Below are 15280 nucleotides of genomic sequence, written 5' to 3'. Positions count from 1 at the left end.
TCTCTTTGGATTCTCTTCTGTATTGCTTGGGAGAGTACTAGGAGGGATTTCAGTAACTCTTTTACTCAGCTGACCCACTTGTGTTTTCAAATTTCTGATGGAGGACCTTGTTTCAGTCATAAAACTGAGAGTGGTCTTAGATAGATCAGAGATTATGGTTGCTAAGTCAGAGAGGCTCTGCTTAGAATTCTCTATCTGTTGCTCAGAAGATGATGGAAAAGGCTTGCTATTGCTAAACCAATTTCTCCCACCATTATTATTACTGAAGCCTTGTTAAGGCTTTTGTTGAACCTTCCATGAGAAATTAGGATGATTCCTCCATGAAGTATTTTAAGTGTTTCCCTAGGATTCCCCCGTTGTAATTTACCTCTTCCATTCCAAGATTCTCAGGGTCATAAGCTTCTCCTTCAGAGGGAGCCTCTTTAGCACTACTGGATGCAGCCTGCATTCCAGTCAGATTCTGAGAAATCATATTAACTTGCTGAGTCAATATTTTGTTCTGAGCCAATATGGCATTCAGAGTATCAATCTCAAGAACTCTTTTCTTCTGAGTTATCCCATTATTCACAGAATTTCTTTCAGAAGTGTATATGAACTGGTTATGTGCAACCATCTCAATGAGTTCTTGGGCTTCTGCAGGGGTTTTCTTCAGATGAAGAGAACCACCAGCAGAGTGGTCCAATGACATCTTAGACAATTATGACAGACCATCATAGAATATACATAGGATGCTCCGTTCTGAAAGCATGTTAGAAGGACATCTTCTGATCAATTGCTTGTATCTTTCCCAAGCTTCGTAGAGGGATTCACCTTCCTTCTGTCTGAAGGTTTGGACTTCCACTCTAAGCTTGCTCATCTTTTGAGGTGGAAGGAATTTGGCCAAGAAAGCATTGACCAACTTTTCCCAAGAGTTTAGGCTTTCTTTAGGTTGTGAATCCAACCATGTCCTAGCTCTGTCTCTTACAGCAAAGGGGAAAAGCATAAGTCTGTAGACCTTGGGATTAACCCCATTGGTCTTAACAGTGTCACAGATTTGCAAGAATTTAGCTAAGAACTGATGAGGATCTTCCAATAGAAGTCCATGAAACTTGTAATTCTGCTGCATTAGAGAAACTAATTGAGGTTTAAGCTCAAAGTTGTTTGCTCCAATTGCAGGAATTGAGATGCTTCTTCCATAGAAGTCAGAAGTTGGTGTAGTAAAGTCACCAAGCATCTTCCTTGTATCTCCACCATTGTTGTTGGGTTTGGCTGCCATGTCTTCTTCTTTTTCGAAATTTTCTGTAAGTCCTCTCCGGAGTGTTGTGCTTTAGCTTTTCTTAGCTTCCTCTTCAGAGTCCTTTCAGGTTCAGGATCAGCCTCCACAAGAATGTCTTTATCCCTGTTTCTGCTCATATGAAAAAGAAGAGAATAGAAAAGAAGAGGAATCCTCTATGTCACAGTATAGAGATTCCTTTATGTGAGTATAAGAATAGAAGAATGAGGTAGAGAGAGAATAAGGAGAATTCGAACACAGAGAGATGGAGAGGGTTCGAATTATGAGTAGAAGAGAAGTGTTAGTAAATAAATAAATAAATAGAAAGAGATGAGAGAGAAAGTGTATTCGAATTTAATTAAAAGAAAAGAAAAATATTTTTGTTTTTATTTTAATTATAAGTTAGAATTCTAAATTTAAGAAAAGAAATAAAATAAAATTAGAATTTAAAACAATTAGTTAATTAAAAAGAATTTTAAAAAAGTGGTTAGTGATTTTTGAAAATGAGAAGTGAAAAAGTAGTTAAGTAATTTTCAAAAAGATAAGAAATAGTAAACTTTTAAAATCAAACAAACAAGTCAAGTAGTTAATTGAAAAAGATTTGAAAATAAATTTTGAAAAGATAAGAAGTTAGAAAAATATTTTGAAATTAAATTTTGAAAAAGATATGATTGAAATTTATTTTGAAAAAGATTTGAAAAACAAATTTAAAAAAAATTTGATTTTTAAAATTAAAGTTGATGACTTGACTAAAAGATATGATTCTAAAATTTAAAGATTGAACCTTTCTTAACAGGAAAGTAACAAACTTGAAATTTTTTAATCAAAGCATTAATTGTTAGTAAAGTTTTTGAAAATGTGAAATAAAATTAAGAAAAAGATTTTGAAAAATTTATTTTCAAGAATTTTCGAAAAAACAGGAAAGAAAAATGAAAAAGATTTGATTTTTGAAAAAGATTTGAAAAGATAGAATTTTTAAATTGAAATTTTGACTTGACTAACAAGAAACAACTAAATTTTAAAATTTTTTTACTAAGTCAACCCAAAATTTCAAAATTTATGAGAAAAATAAGGGAAAGATATTATTTTTTATTTTTTTTGAATTAATGAAGAAAGAGAAAAACAACAAAATGACACAAGACATAAGAATTTAAGATTGAGACAAATGGAACATACAAGAACACTTTGAAGGTCAAGATGAACACCAAGAATACTTTGAAGATCATGATGAACATCAAGAACGTATTTTTGAAAATTTTTAAGAAAAGAAACACATGCAAGACACCAAACTTAGAAATTTTTAATGTTTAGACACTATGAATTCGAAAATGCATATGAAAAACAACAAAAAATACAAAACAAGAAAATATAAAGATCAAACAAGGGAAATCATCAAGAACAACTTGAAGATCAAAGAAGAACACAATGCATGAATTTTTGAAAATCTAAAAAAAATTAAAAACATGCAGTTGACACCAAACTTAAAATTTGACACTAGACTCAAATAAGAAACACAAAATTTTTGGTTTTTATGGTTTTATTAATTTATTTTATATTTTTCAAAAAATTTTTGGAAATAGAAATTAAAGAAATTCAAAATTTTTAATAAGAATTCCAGGATTCATGTGATGTTATTCTAGAGCTTCGGTCCAAAAGAATTAGACATGGCCAAACGGCCAGCCAAGCTTTAGCATAACAAATGCAGACATGTCCTTTCTACAATGGAAATTGGAAACCTCGGTCCAAAAGATTAGACATGGCGTAACAGCCAGCCAAGCTTCAACATATCTCATGAAGCTCTAGAATTCATTCTTAAAAATTCTGAAGAACACATTTTTTTTCGAAAATAAAAATAAAAAGCTTAAACATAAAAAAAATTACTCAATCTAAGCAACAACATGAACCGTCAGTTGTCCAAACTCGAACAATCTCCGGCAACGGCACCAAAAACTTGGTGCACGAAATTGTGATCACATTTTCACAACTCCGCACAACTAACCAGCAAGTGCACTGGGTCGTCCAAGTAATACCTTACGTGAGTAAGGGTCGATCCCACGGAGATCGTTGGCATGAAGCAAGCTATGGTCATCTTGTAAATCTTAGTCAGGCAGATTCAAATGGTTATGAGGTTTTGATAATTAAAAAAAATAAATAAAACATAAAATAGAGATACTTATGTAATTCATTGGTGGGAATTTCAGATAAGTGTTTGGAGATGCTTTGTTGCTTCTGAACCTCTGCTTTCCTATTGTCTTCTTCCAATCATGCGTGCTCCCTTCCATGGCAAGCTGTATGATCCTCTCGGATGAAAAATACCAGGTACGATTTATGCACAGCTAATCAACTGTCGGATTTCTCGTCTCGGATGAAAAATACCAGGTACAGCTACCGCATGGCTAATCATCTGTCGGTTCTCACTAGCGTCGGAATAGGATCTCTCTATCCTTTTTCACACTGTCACTGCACCCAACATTCGCGAGTTTAAAGCTCATCACAGTCATTCCTTCCCAGATCCTATTCGGAATACCATAGACAAGGTTTAGACTTTCCGGATCTCAGGAATACTGCCAATTGGTTCTAGCCTATACCACAAAGGTTCTAATCTCCCGAACTCAGTCTGTAGATCAGAGACCCAAGGAAATATACTCCGGCTGTCGTCCAATGACTACGTTGGTCATCATGTAGACCGGTTGTGGTTGTCAGGCATGCGGATCTTAACTAAGCGAGTAACGAAGATAGTGGGTGATTGTCATGGTTCACCCATTCATTCTAACTTAACTAAATTAAGTACGACAGTATATCTTGGAGAAGAAGTAAGCATGAATTAAAAGAGAAACAATAGTACTTGCATTAATTCATGAAAAACAGCAGAGCTCCGCACCTTAATCTGTGAGGTGTAGAAACTCCACCGTTGAAAATACATAAGAGAAAAAGGTCTAGGCATGGCCGAATGGACAGCCTCCCAAAACATGATAAGATGTGTTCCAAAACTCCAAGTATCCAAGTATATATGGAATACAATAGTAAAAAGTGCTATTTATACTAAACTAGTAACTTAGGTTTACAGAAAATGAGTAACTAAGTGCAGATAGTGCAGAAATCCACTTCTGGGGCCCACTTGGTGTGTCCTTGGGCTGAGCATTGAAGCTTTTACGTGCATAGGCCATTGTTGGAGTTAAACGCCATCTTGGGTGCCAGTTTGGGCGTTTAACTCCAGTTCTAGTGCCAGTTCTGGCGTTTTACTCCAGAAAAGGGTCATTAGTGGGCGTTTGAACGCCAGTTTGGGTCATCAAATCTCGGGCAAAGTATGGACTATTATACATTGTTGGAAAGCCCAAGATGTCTACTTTCCAACGCAATTGAGAGCGCGCCAATTGGGCTTCTGTAGCTCCAGAAAATCTCCTTTGAGTACAGGAGGGTCAGAATCCAACAACTTCTGCAGTCCTTTCTCAGCCTCTGAATCAGATTTTTGCTCAGGTCTCTCAATTTCAGCCAGAAAATATCTGAAATCACAGAAAAACACACAAACTCATACTAAAATCCAAAAATGTTATTTTTTCATAAAAACTAATTAAAATATAATAAAAAATAACTAAAACATACTAAAAACTATGTAAAAATAATGCCAAAAAGGGTATAAATTATCCGCTCATCACAGTTGTACATGATCGTGGTTCAATAGAAGGATCCCTGCTGTTTAAATGTATAGAAGGATAACCAAGGCGAAAGCTAAATGCATATTTTCATGTTTATCTTTTTCTAATGGCCTGACTGATCCAATTCGATATTCTTTCAAATTGGAGATACAGTTACACTACAAGAAATTATTAGAATAGCGACCGATTTTAGCGACCGAAAAAACTAGTTGCTAATGGCGACTGATTTAGCTATCGATATAAGATTTCTAAGACTAAGAAAAAATCAGTCGCTAAAACTATATTCAGCGACCGATTTTACTAAGTCGTGGTCACTATATTGGTTGAAAATTTAATCCTTAGCAACCGAATTAGTGACGGGTAAAAAATACTGTTAAAACTAATCAATCGCAAAATTGGTTGCTAATTTAGATAAAACAAAATAATTACTGAATTAATCTACCCCACCTTACCATAGTTCACCCATATCACTCTTATCTTCTCACACAATTACCGATGTAACCACTACGAGAAGCACCTCTCCTCGCAAGGTCTTCGTTGTCGACTAAGTTTGCTGCGCCGCCGCCTTCATCTTTGAGATCTCAATGCCGTCGTCATTGTTTTCCGCACCATCACCATCATCGTCATCTTTAGCTAGCGGTGCCATCGCCTTTGTCTTCTGGTATCTCAACATTGTCACGATCGTCTTCATCAATTTCCCAAGCCTGTACTCTTCCCTAATCTAAATTCCGATCAATTTTATCTACTCTGTTAGGGCTTTTTCACCTGTTATGATCAATTTAATTTATTTTGAACAAATTGAACAATTGGAGCTTGGAGGTAATAGGTGTAATATTATTCTACTCTCTTGTTCCTTGCGATCGTCGCTTCTTTGCTCTGCTCTCTCTTGTTTGTGGTTCTGTTCTCTCAGTCGTCCTTGTGCCTCTTCTCTCTCTCTCTCTCTTTCTCTCTCTCTCTCTCTGCCATCGCTGTTCTAGGAAGGTACGTTCTACAAATCTCCTTAAAATTTATATTTGTTAAAGGTTAATTATTAGTTTGATATATTTGTTAGGTGATTGTTCTGATGTTAAAAAACTTGATAATAAATGACACTTTAATATATCTATTTAAAGCTATTCAGAAAATTTATTATTGAAGGTGCACGCATTTTGCTCCAACCAAATAACCTTATTATGTGCATATCAACATAAGCATTTAGAATTATTTTGGTAGTTAGATATAACAAAATGTCCTTGATTCTTTTGATTTTGAATCAAAAGAAAGATGTGTAATTTTGGTTGCATCAGTTAATCAGTTAGTTATTCTTCGGTTATGCATTATCATGCATCTTAGAGTTGTAACTTCTCTCCTTATGTTCCGGGATGAGCTGGTGTTATTCAAATCTTGACTTAGAGAGCTTGCATGCACTTTTACTAAACACAGTAATGAGGTTGATGAACCCTTCAAGGTCGAATAAGCTGAAACAGTAAACATACATCCGCCCCCAACAGACAAGGTATTCATTCAATTCTACTATCAGCATTTATTTTTACTCTATTTTACTTAATTTTGTATGTGTAAATGTAACCCAATATATATTCAATGCAATTCAAGTTGCTTATGTTGGGAGGCAATGGATTTGTTGGCTCACATATTTGTAGAGAAGCCTTAGAACGTGGTTGCCAGTCTTAGCAGGTTCCAAATCCCACTTTGATTTCCATTAGAATTGTTTGTTTGGTGTAATTTCATGCCACTCACTTTGTCCTTTGTTTCATTAGTTTAACTTCTTTTTTGTTGTACATACCAATGAACTTTATCAATTGGCATCGGTGGCATTCTGCCTACTTGTGGCTTGGGTGTGCATTCTATCTATTCTTAATCTTCATTACTTCGCAAAAGTATATCCTTCTCGATATATCGTAGTCTGTTTTATAACCTAGCATCTATGAGATTTCCCTTTGTCATTATGATGTCCTGGTCGTTCTTTATTGATTTTCTTCTTTGATGTGTAGTGATAAGTTGTGCACACATTTATGCCATCCAAACAACTTTTGTGCCTTTGACAATTTGTTATTTCATTTCAGTGTAGTGATAAGTTGGGTTTAAGTCTCGAACTTGGTTCCTTTGCTGCGGGCATGATGATATCAACAACAGATCTTGGTCAACATACACTAGAACAAGTAACACCTCTCCCTCCTCTCTATTATATGAGCATACATGCCCCCCTTTCTTCTAATGAATTGTTATCATGATAGGGTGGCTATGATTATATAGTAGGTGCCTCTGAGCATGGTCAAATTATTAAATCACATGATCTTGAAATACCTTCTTTCAGGTATACTTCTATTATGGCATAAGCTTTAAGTTAACATGGCTTATTAATTCTAACTTCTAAGAGTTGTGTATGAAAATTCATTGCTTTTCTCATCGCTGTTGTTATTTATGATCCAAATTAAGCTTTTGAATATGATTTATTAACTTCATTCTTTTTCTTTTTTCACAATATTGTTAGATATTTTTTATTGCCTTTGGTGGACTGGTTGGACTGGAAGAGAGTATTGAAAAAGATGATAACTTGAAGGTACTATTCAATTACTATTCTGTACATTGTTGCCATTGTGCTTACTCTTGAGACTACTGCCAATCAAATATTTGATCAATCAAAATTTATAATGTGTTTAGTTGCTTCATTAGTTCGTATAATTTCGTAATTTCTCTTCTTTCTATTCAATAGGTGAACGGTGAGCATTTAGGATAAGAATGATTGAATATTGTGATTTGATTAATATAATTACTGATTAAATTTGTGGTTTTAGATAACTGTTGCTAGATGCAATATAGTTTTGTTGAATAACCTGAGTAACTTTATCTTTAGCTCAAGTGACTATCTATTATTAGTTATGAACAAAATATTTCATTGGATAATGTTGGAATATTGTGCTGATTATATACCTGAAGTTCTAAGCTTATACTCTCTGATGTTAATCATTCCCAACCTCATTGTTTGTCACTGTCCTTTTCTCTTCCTCCATAGCATATCAGTTAATCAAAAACCAGATAGTTGTGATGTTCTGAGGTATATATTTATCTGCAAGTGGAAAAACACAAACCCGAATTTATCTGAGTGACATGTCACTGTACATGAGTCACTATACTAAGAACAACTCAAGGTATGTTTCATTCTTAATTATAATCTATCTTCAATATGTGGTTTTCTCTTATTCATTGTTTTCTCTTATTATTTCAAAGGGTTTATGGTGAGGAACAAAAGAAGTGTGCAGTAACAAAATATACCTGACATTGAAGCTGTCACCTTGTGGTGATGAGAAAGAAGAAGAAAGGAGGAGGAAGTTGAAGAGGTTATTATCAGTGACCAAAGATGATAGCATCACATATATGTAGTATACATAAATATAAATTTGTTGTATTTGTGTGAATTTGTTTCTGCCTTCATTTTTTAATACATATATGTAGTATACATAAATATAAATTTATTTGTATTAGAATCTATTTTCCATTTCATCTTTATACGATTTCGCTTTTGTCTTCATTTTGATTTTCAATAATTGTTGACATTTGATCCTAATAAATAGTTATCTATCTTTAATTATTTATATATTTTGTTGAATTAGAATTATATTTAAAAATTATGTTTTAATAGTGATATATACGAAATTTAGTTAAAATTTATAATTAGGAAGCAGCAGTAGTGACATTTTGAAATTTCAAAGTTAGCTATTAGCGACCGATTTAGTGACCGAAAAATTAGCGACCGATTTAGTAACTAAAATATTGGTTGCCATTTAGCGACCGAATACCTCAACAACCGATTTAACAACCGGAATATTGGTTGCTATTTAGTGACTGATCTTGTTAGCAACCGATTTAGTGACCAAAATTATTTAGTATGGGTAAGGTGGCATTGGTTGAAAACTGATGAGCGGATAATTTATACCCTTTTTGGCATTGTTTTTACATAGTTTTTAGTATGTTTTAGTTACTTTTTATTATATTTTTATTAGTTTTTATGCAAAAATAATATTTCTGGACTTTACTATGAGTTTGTGTGTTTTTCTGTGATTTCAAGTATTTTCTAGCTGAAATTGAGGGACCTGAGCAAAAATCTTATTCAGAGGCTGAAAAAGAACTGCAGATGCTGTTGGATTCTGACCCTCCTACACTCGAAGGGGATTTTCTGGAGCTACAGAAGCCCAATTGGCACGCTCTCAATTGCGTTGGAAAGTATACATCTTGGGCTTTCCAGAAATATATAATAGTCCATTCTTTTCCCGAGATTTGATGGCCCAAACTGGCGTCTAAACGCCCACCAAAGACCCTTTTCTGGAGTAAAACGCCAGAAATGGCACCAGAACTGGAGTTAAATGCCCAAACTGGCACCCAAGCTGGCATTTAACTCCAAGAATGGCCTATGCACATGAAAGCTTCAATGCTCAGCCCAAGCACACACCAAGTGGGCCCCAGAAGTGGATTTTTGCACTATCTGCACTTAGTTACTTATTTTCTGTAAACCCTAGTAGCTAGTTTAGTATAAATAGCACTTTTTACTATTGTATTCGCATAATTTATATCTTTTGATGAACTTTATCCTCTTAGGACTGGGAGGCTGGCCATTCGGCCATGCCTAAACAATTTTCTCTTATGTATTTTCTACGATGGAGTTTCTACACCTCATAGATTAAGGTGTGGAGCTCCGTTGTTCTTCATGAGTTAATGCAAAGTACTATTGTTTTTCTTTCAATTCATGCCTACTTCTTCTCCAAGATATACTCTCGTACTTAATTTAGTTAAGTCAGAATGAAGGGGTGACCCGTGACAATCACCCACTATCTTCGTTACTCGCTTAGCCAAGATCCGCGTGCCTGACAACCACAAGCGGTCTACATGATGTTCAACGTAGTCATTGGATGACAGCCGGAGTATATTCTCTTGGGTCTCTGATCCATAATTCGCATCGTCTCTTTTGACAACAGAGCATCCGAATTTGAGATTAGAACCTTCGTGGTATAGGCTAGAACCATTGGCAGCATTCCTGAGATTCAGAAAGTCTAAACTTTGTCTGTGGTATTCCGAGTAGGATCTGGGAAGGGATGACTGTGACGAGCTTCAAACTTGTGAATGTTGGGCACAGTGACAGTGTGCAAAAGGATAAGGGTCCTATTCCGACGCTAGTGAGTACCGACAGATGATTAGCCGTGCGGTAGCTGTACATGGTATTTTTCATCGGAAACGAGAAATCTGACAGTTGATTAGCCGTGCAGAGATCGTACATGGTATTTTTCATCCGAGAAGATCATACAGCTTGCCATGGAAGGGAGCACGCATGATTGGAAGAATACAATATGAAAGTAGAGGTTCAGAAGCAACAAAGCATCTCCAAACGCTTATCTGAAATTCCCACCAATGAATCACATAAGTATCTTTATTTTATTTTATGCTTTATTTATCTTTTAATTATCAAAACCTCATAACCATTTGAATCCGCCTGACTAAGATTTACAAGATGACCATAGCTTTCTTGAAGCCGACAATCTCCGTGGGATCGACCCTTACTCACGTAAGGTATTACTTAGACGATTCAGTACACTTGCTGGTTAGTTGTGCGGAGTTGTGAAAAGTGTGAATCACAATTTCGTGCACCAAGTTTTTGGCACCGTTGTCGGGGATTGTTCGAGTTTGGGCAATTGACGGTTCATCTTGTTACTTAGATTAGGTGATTTTATTTTATATTTAAGCTTTTTATTTTTAATTTCGAAAAAAAATTATATTTTTAGTTTTCAAAAAATTCAAAAAAAAATTGTTCTTTAGAATTTTTAAGAATGAATTCTAGAGTTTCATGAGATATGTTGAAGCCTGGCTGGCTGTTAAGCCATGTCTAATCTTTTGGATTGAGGTTTCCACTTAACTTTGCAGGAGCCTTTTGGTTCCCATCAATTTGGCTGTTGTATGTAATACTCTGCTAAAGCTTGGCTGGCCATTTGGCCATGTCTAATTCTTTTGGACCGAAGCTTTAGACTAACATTACATGAGTCGTGGAATTCTTATTAAAAATTTTGATTTTCTTTATTTTTCTTTTCCAAAATAAATTTTCGAAATATACAAAAAAAATTAATAAAACCACAAAAACAAAAAAATTTGTGTTTCTTGTTTGAGTTTAGTGTCAAATTTTAAGTTTGGTGTCAATTGCATGTTTTAATTTTTCTTTAATTTTTGAAAATATATGCATTGTGTTCTTCATTGATCTTCAAGTTGTTCTTGATGATTTTCCTTATTTGATCCATAAATTTTCTTGTTTTGTGTCTTTTCTTGTTTTTCTTGTGCATTTTCGAATTCATAGTGTCTAAACATTAAAAATTTCTAAGTTTGGTGTCTTGCATATCTTTCTTTTCTTAAAAATTTCAAAAATATATTCTTGATGTTCATCTTGATCTTCAAAGTGTTCTTAGTGTTCATCTTGACATTCAAAGTGTTCTTGCCTGCATCATTTGTTTTGATCTTAAATTTTTATGTTTTGTTTCATTTTGTTGTTTAATGAAGAAAGAGAAAAACAAAAAAATAATCTTTCTTCATTAATTCAAAAAAATAAAAAATATTATCTTTCCCTTATTTTACTCATAAATTTCGAAATTTTGGGTTAACTTAGTCAAAAATTTTTAAAATTTAGTTGTTTCTTGTTAGTCAAGTCAAAATTTCAATTTAAAAATTGTATCTTTTCAAATCTTTTTCAAAAATAAAATCTTTTTTATTTTTTTCTTAATATTTTTGAATCTTTTTTTTTAATAAATTTTCAAAATATTTTTCTTAGTTTTATTTCAATTTTCGAAATTATTGCTAACAATTAATGTTATGATTGAAAAATTTCAAGTTTGTTACTTTCCTGTTAAGAAAGGTTCAATCTTTAAATTCTAGAATCATATCTTTTAGTTTCTTGTTAGTCAAGTCATCAACTTTAATTTTAAAAATCAAATCTTTTTAATTTCTTTTTCAAATCTTTTTCAAAATAAATTTCAATCATATCTTTTTCAAAATTTAATTTCAAAATCTTTTCCTAACCTCTTATCCTTTCAAAGTTCATTTTCAAATCTTTTTCAATTAATCACTTGATTTGTTTGTTTTAATTTTAAAAAAGTTTACTATTTCTTATCTTTTTCAAAACCACCTAACTACTTCTCTCTCTCTCATTAATTTCAAAAATCACTAACCACGTTTTCAAAATTTTTTTTGAATAACTAATTGTTTTAAATTCTAATTTTATTTTATTTCTTTTCTTAAATTCGAATTCTAACTTATAATTAAAATAAAAACAAAAATATTTTTCTTTTCTTTTAATTAAAATTCGAATACACTCTGATAAACCACTATTTTGTGATTTATCTTGTGCTCAATTGAGTGATTTTATCAATTCTTCGCCCACTTATTCATATGAATTTGCATGGTTTTACAATTCTTCCTTATGATATGATATATGTGAAAACATGTTTTCTATGCTTTAGAAATATTAAATTTAATTATCCTTTATTACCATTCGATGCCGTGATCTATGTGTTAAGTACTTTCAGGCTTTACAGGGCAGGAATGGCTTAGAAGATGGAAAGGAAGCATGGAAAAGTGGAAGGAATACAAGAAGTTGAAGAAATTGCTAAGCTGTCCAGTCTGACCTCTTCGCATTCAAACAGTAATAACTTGAGCTACAGAGGTCCGAATGATGCAGTTCCAGTTGCGTTGGAAAGCTAACATCTGGGGCTTCGATTTGATATATAATTTGCTACAGTGGCCATAGAGAAAAATGACACGCACGCGTGAATCATGCGGACGCGTAGTTTTGCTAAAATTCCAGCGACCTGCACGTGTTTGAATTCGGTCCCAGCAATTTCTGGGCTATTTCCGGCCCAGTTTCAAGCCCAGAAAACACAGATTAAAGGATGCAAAGTGGAGGAATGAAGAGAGATGACTCATAATTTACATTTCATAATTTAGATGTAGTTTTTAGAGAGAGAGGTTGTCTCCTCTCTCTTAGGTTTTAGGATTAGGATTCCTCTTAAAGGATTTAGGATTTCAACTTCTTCTTAGGTTCAACGTTCCTTTTATTTATTTTCCCAATTTACTTTATGAACTTTTCCATGTTAGATTTGAATTTTTGTTTAAATGTAATTTGATTTATGATTGCTTTATTCTATTTATGATGTCTTCAATTTAATTTAGAAATTTCCCTTTTGGCTTTGGTTAAATAATTGATGACCCTTGAGTTATCAAACTCGAGGTGTTGACTGAAAATTGGAATTCTTCAAGAATTAATTCGAGTTCCAATAACTCTATCCTTTTCCAAGGAAAGACTAGGACTTGAGGATTCAAATTAATTCATCCACTTAACTTACCTTCATAGTTAGAGGTTAACAAAGTGGGAGAAAAATCCAATTCTCATCACAATTGATAAGGATAACTAGGATAGGACTTCCAGTTCTTATACCTTGCCAAGAGGTTTATTATTTATTTAAATTAATTCCTTACAATTTACTTTCTTGCCATTTACTATTCTTGCTTTTTATCTTATACATTAAAAATCCAAAAATATATCTTTTTCCATAACCAATAATAAATCATACCTCCCTGCAATTCCTTGAGAAGACGACCCGAGGTTTAAATACTTTGGTTATTACTTTTTATTGGGTTTTGTTACTTGTGACAACCAAACTTTTGTACGAAAGGATTTTCTGTTGGTTTAGAAACTATACTTACAACGTGATTATATTTGTGAATTTCTATACTGACAGGAAATCAGATCGTCAAAAATGGCACCGTTGCCGGGAAATTGTAAACATGTGCCTTATTATTGGTTATTGTAAATATTTGCTTTTTGCTTGTTTATTTGTTTTTATTTTTGTTTTTTATTTTTGCTTTTTCATAAATTAAGAGGATATTGGTTTTTATTTAGTTATTAAAAATTTTTCAAAAATTTGTTCTTCGTGTTCATCTTGACCTTCAAGTTGTTCTTAGTTGTTCTCTTCGTTTTGATCTAAAAATTTTAAGTTTGGTGTCATTTTATTATTTTTCTCTTTCCTCATTTAATTCAAAAATATCTTTTCTCTTTATTTTAATTGAATTTTCGAAATTTGCATAAAAAAAATTTCAGATTTCTATTTTAAAATTTTTATCTTATCTTATCTTAGTTTTAAATTTCAAAATTCAAATCTTTTTCAAAAATCATATCTTTTTCAAAACCTTATCTTATTTCAAAATCAAATTTCAAATTTCAAAATTCAAAAATTCAAAATTCAAAATTTAAAAATTCAAAATTCAAAATTTAATTTTCAAATTCAAAATTTAAATTTCAATAACCTTTTAATTTAAATTTGTTTTTATTTTTGTTTTTAATTTTTATTTGCTATTATGAGTTCTCACCCCCATTGATTTAAGTTTGGTTCCAATGTTGTTGTAAGGAATGGAAACTATAATGAAAATAGGGATCAAGGTTCGAAGAATCAAAGATGGGAGGAGCCACAAGAATTTGATCAATCCTCTTGGCAACAACCCCCTCCAATGCACTATAACCAACAACCATTCTGTGATGTATACCAAAATGATGACTATGGTGGACCCCCTTGTAGTTACCAACAAGTCCCGCCATATGCTTATGAACCATCTCCTCAACACAACTCTGGACCACCATACTCACAAGCCCCTTACCACCAAACACCACCATATGACCCTAACCTATATCCACCACACCAACCACCATATGAACCACACCCAAAACCACCACCTCAATCTTCACCATCTCCATATCCTTATCAAGAAGAACCACCTTCCTATTATGAACCCTTTCTCCAAAATAATGAACCCTCATATCCACCCCAATCTCCAATGGATGACATCCTTCGTGGTCTTCTTCAAGGGCAAGCGAAGATGAAAAGGAATGTACTGGAATTAGCGACTGCCTTAACCGAGGTAGTAAATCAATTAGCTTCCCAACATCTGAGCACTCAAGGAACCCCCACGGTTTTATATGGAGAATCTACTGAAGAGCGTAGCATGAAGGAGACACTAGAAACTCCGGTGGACAGTGAGCAGCACGACTTGGTATTGGAACAATTGGAGGAAGCCGTGATCATTGAAGAGGAAGAAGTAGTTAAAGACTTGGGAGATGCGGAACCTCCATGGGAAACTCAAGTCATAGAGCCCCCTTCTAAGGAGTTTGAAATTGATGTTGAGGAGGGTGTACAAGCTCCAAAGCATATCATGGTTGAAGACTTTGAAGGGGATGAACAAGAGATGGATTCAATCATTAATAAATTCTTATCTACAATTGAATCTTCTCCCATTGGACTTGAGATGGAGATTCAAGAAGAAGAAGCACAACCTCCTATGCCCTTGGTAA

The 15280-nt window shown here is 33.6% G+C and overlaps 1 non-coding gene across 1 annotated transcript; it reads left to right on the top strand.

The window, feature by feature from the left end:
* The first annotated feature begins 742 nt into the window (after nt 1-742).
* LOC112761533 (small nucleolar RNA R71) lies at nt 743-850 on the top strand. Its single transcript, XR_003181924.1, has one exon. It is a non-coding gene; the product is annotated as a small nucleolar RNA R71 (small nucleolar RNA).
* Nucleotides 851-15280: the final 14430 nt, after the last annotated feature.

The sequence above is a fragment of the Arachis hypogaea genome, chromosome 16 (assembly GCF_003086295.3).
Source record: "Arachis hypogaea cultivar Tifrunner chromosome 16, arahy.Tifrunner.gnm2.J5K5, whole genome shotgun sequence".
NCBI classification, from domain to species: domain Eukaryota; kingdom Viridiplantae; phylum Streptophyta; class Magnoliopsida; order Fabales; family Fabaceae; genus Arachis; species Arachis hypogaea.
Note: the sequence above shows the minus strand (reverse complement) of the source record. Positions and strands in the feature narration are given on the sequence as shown.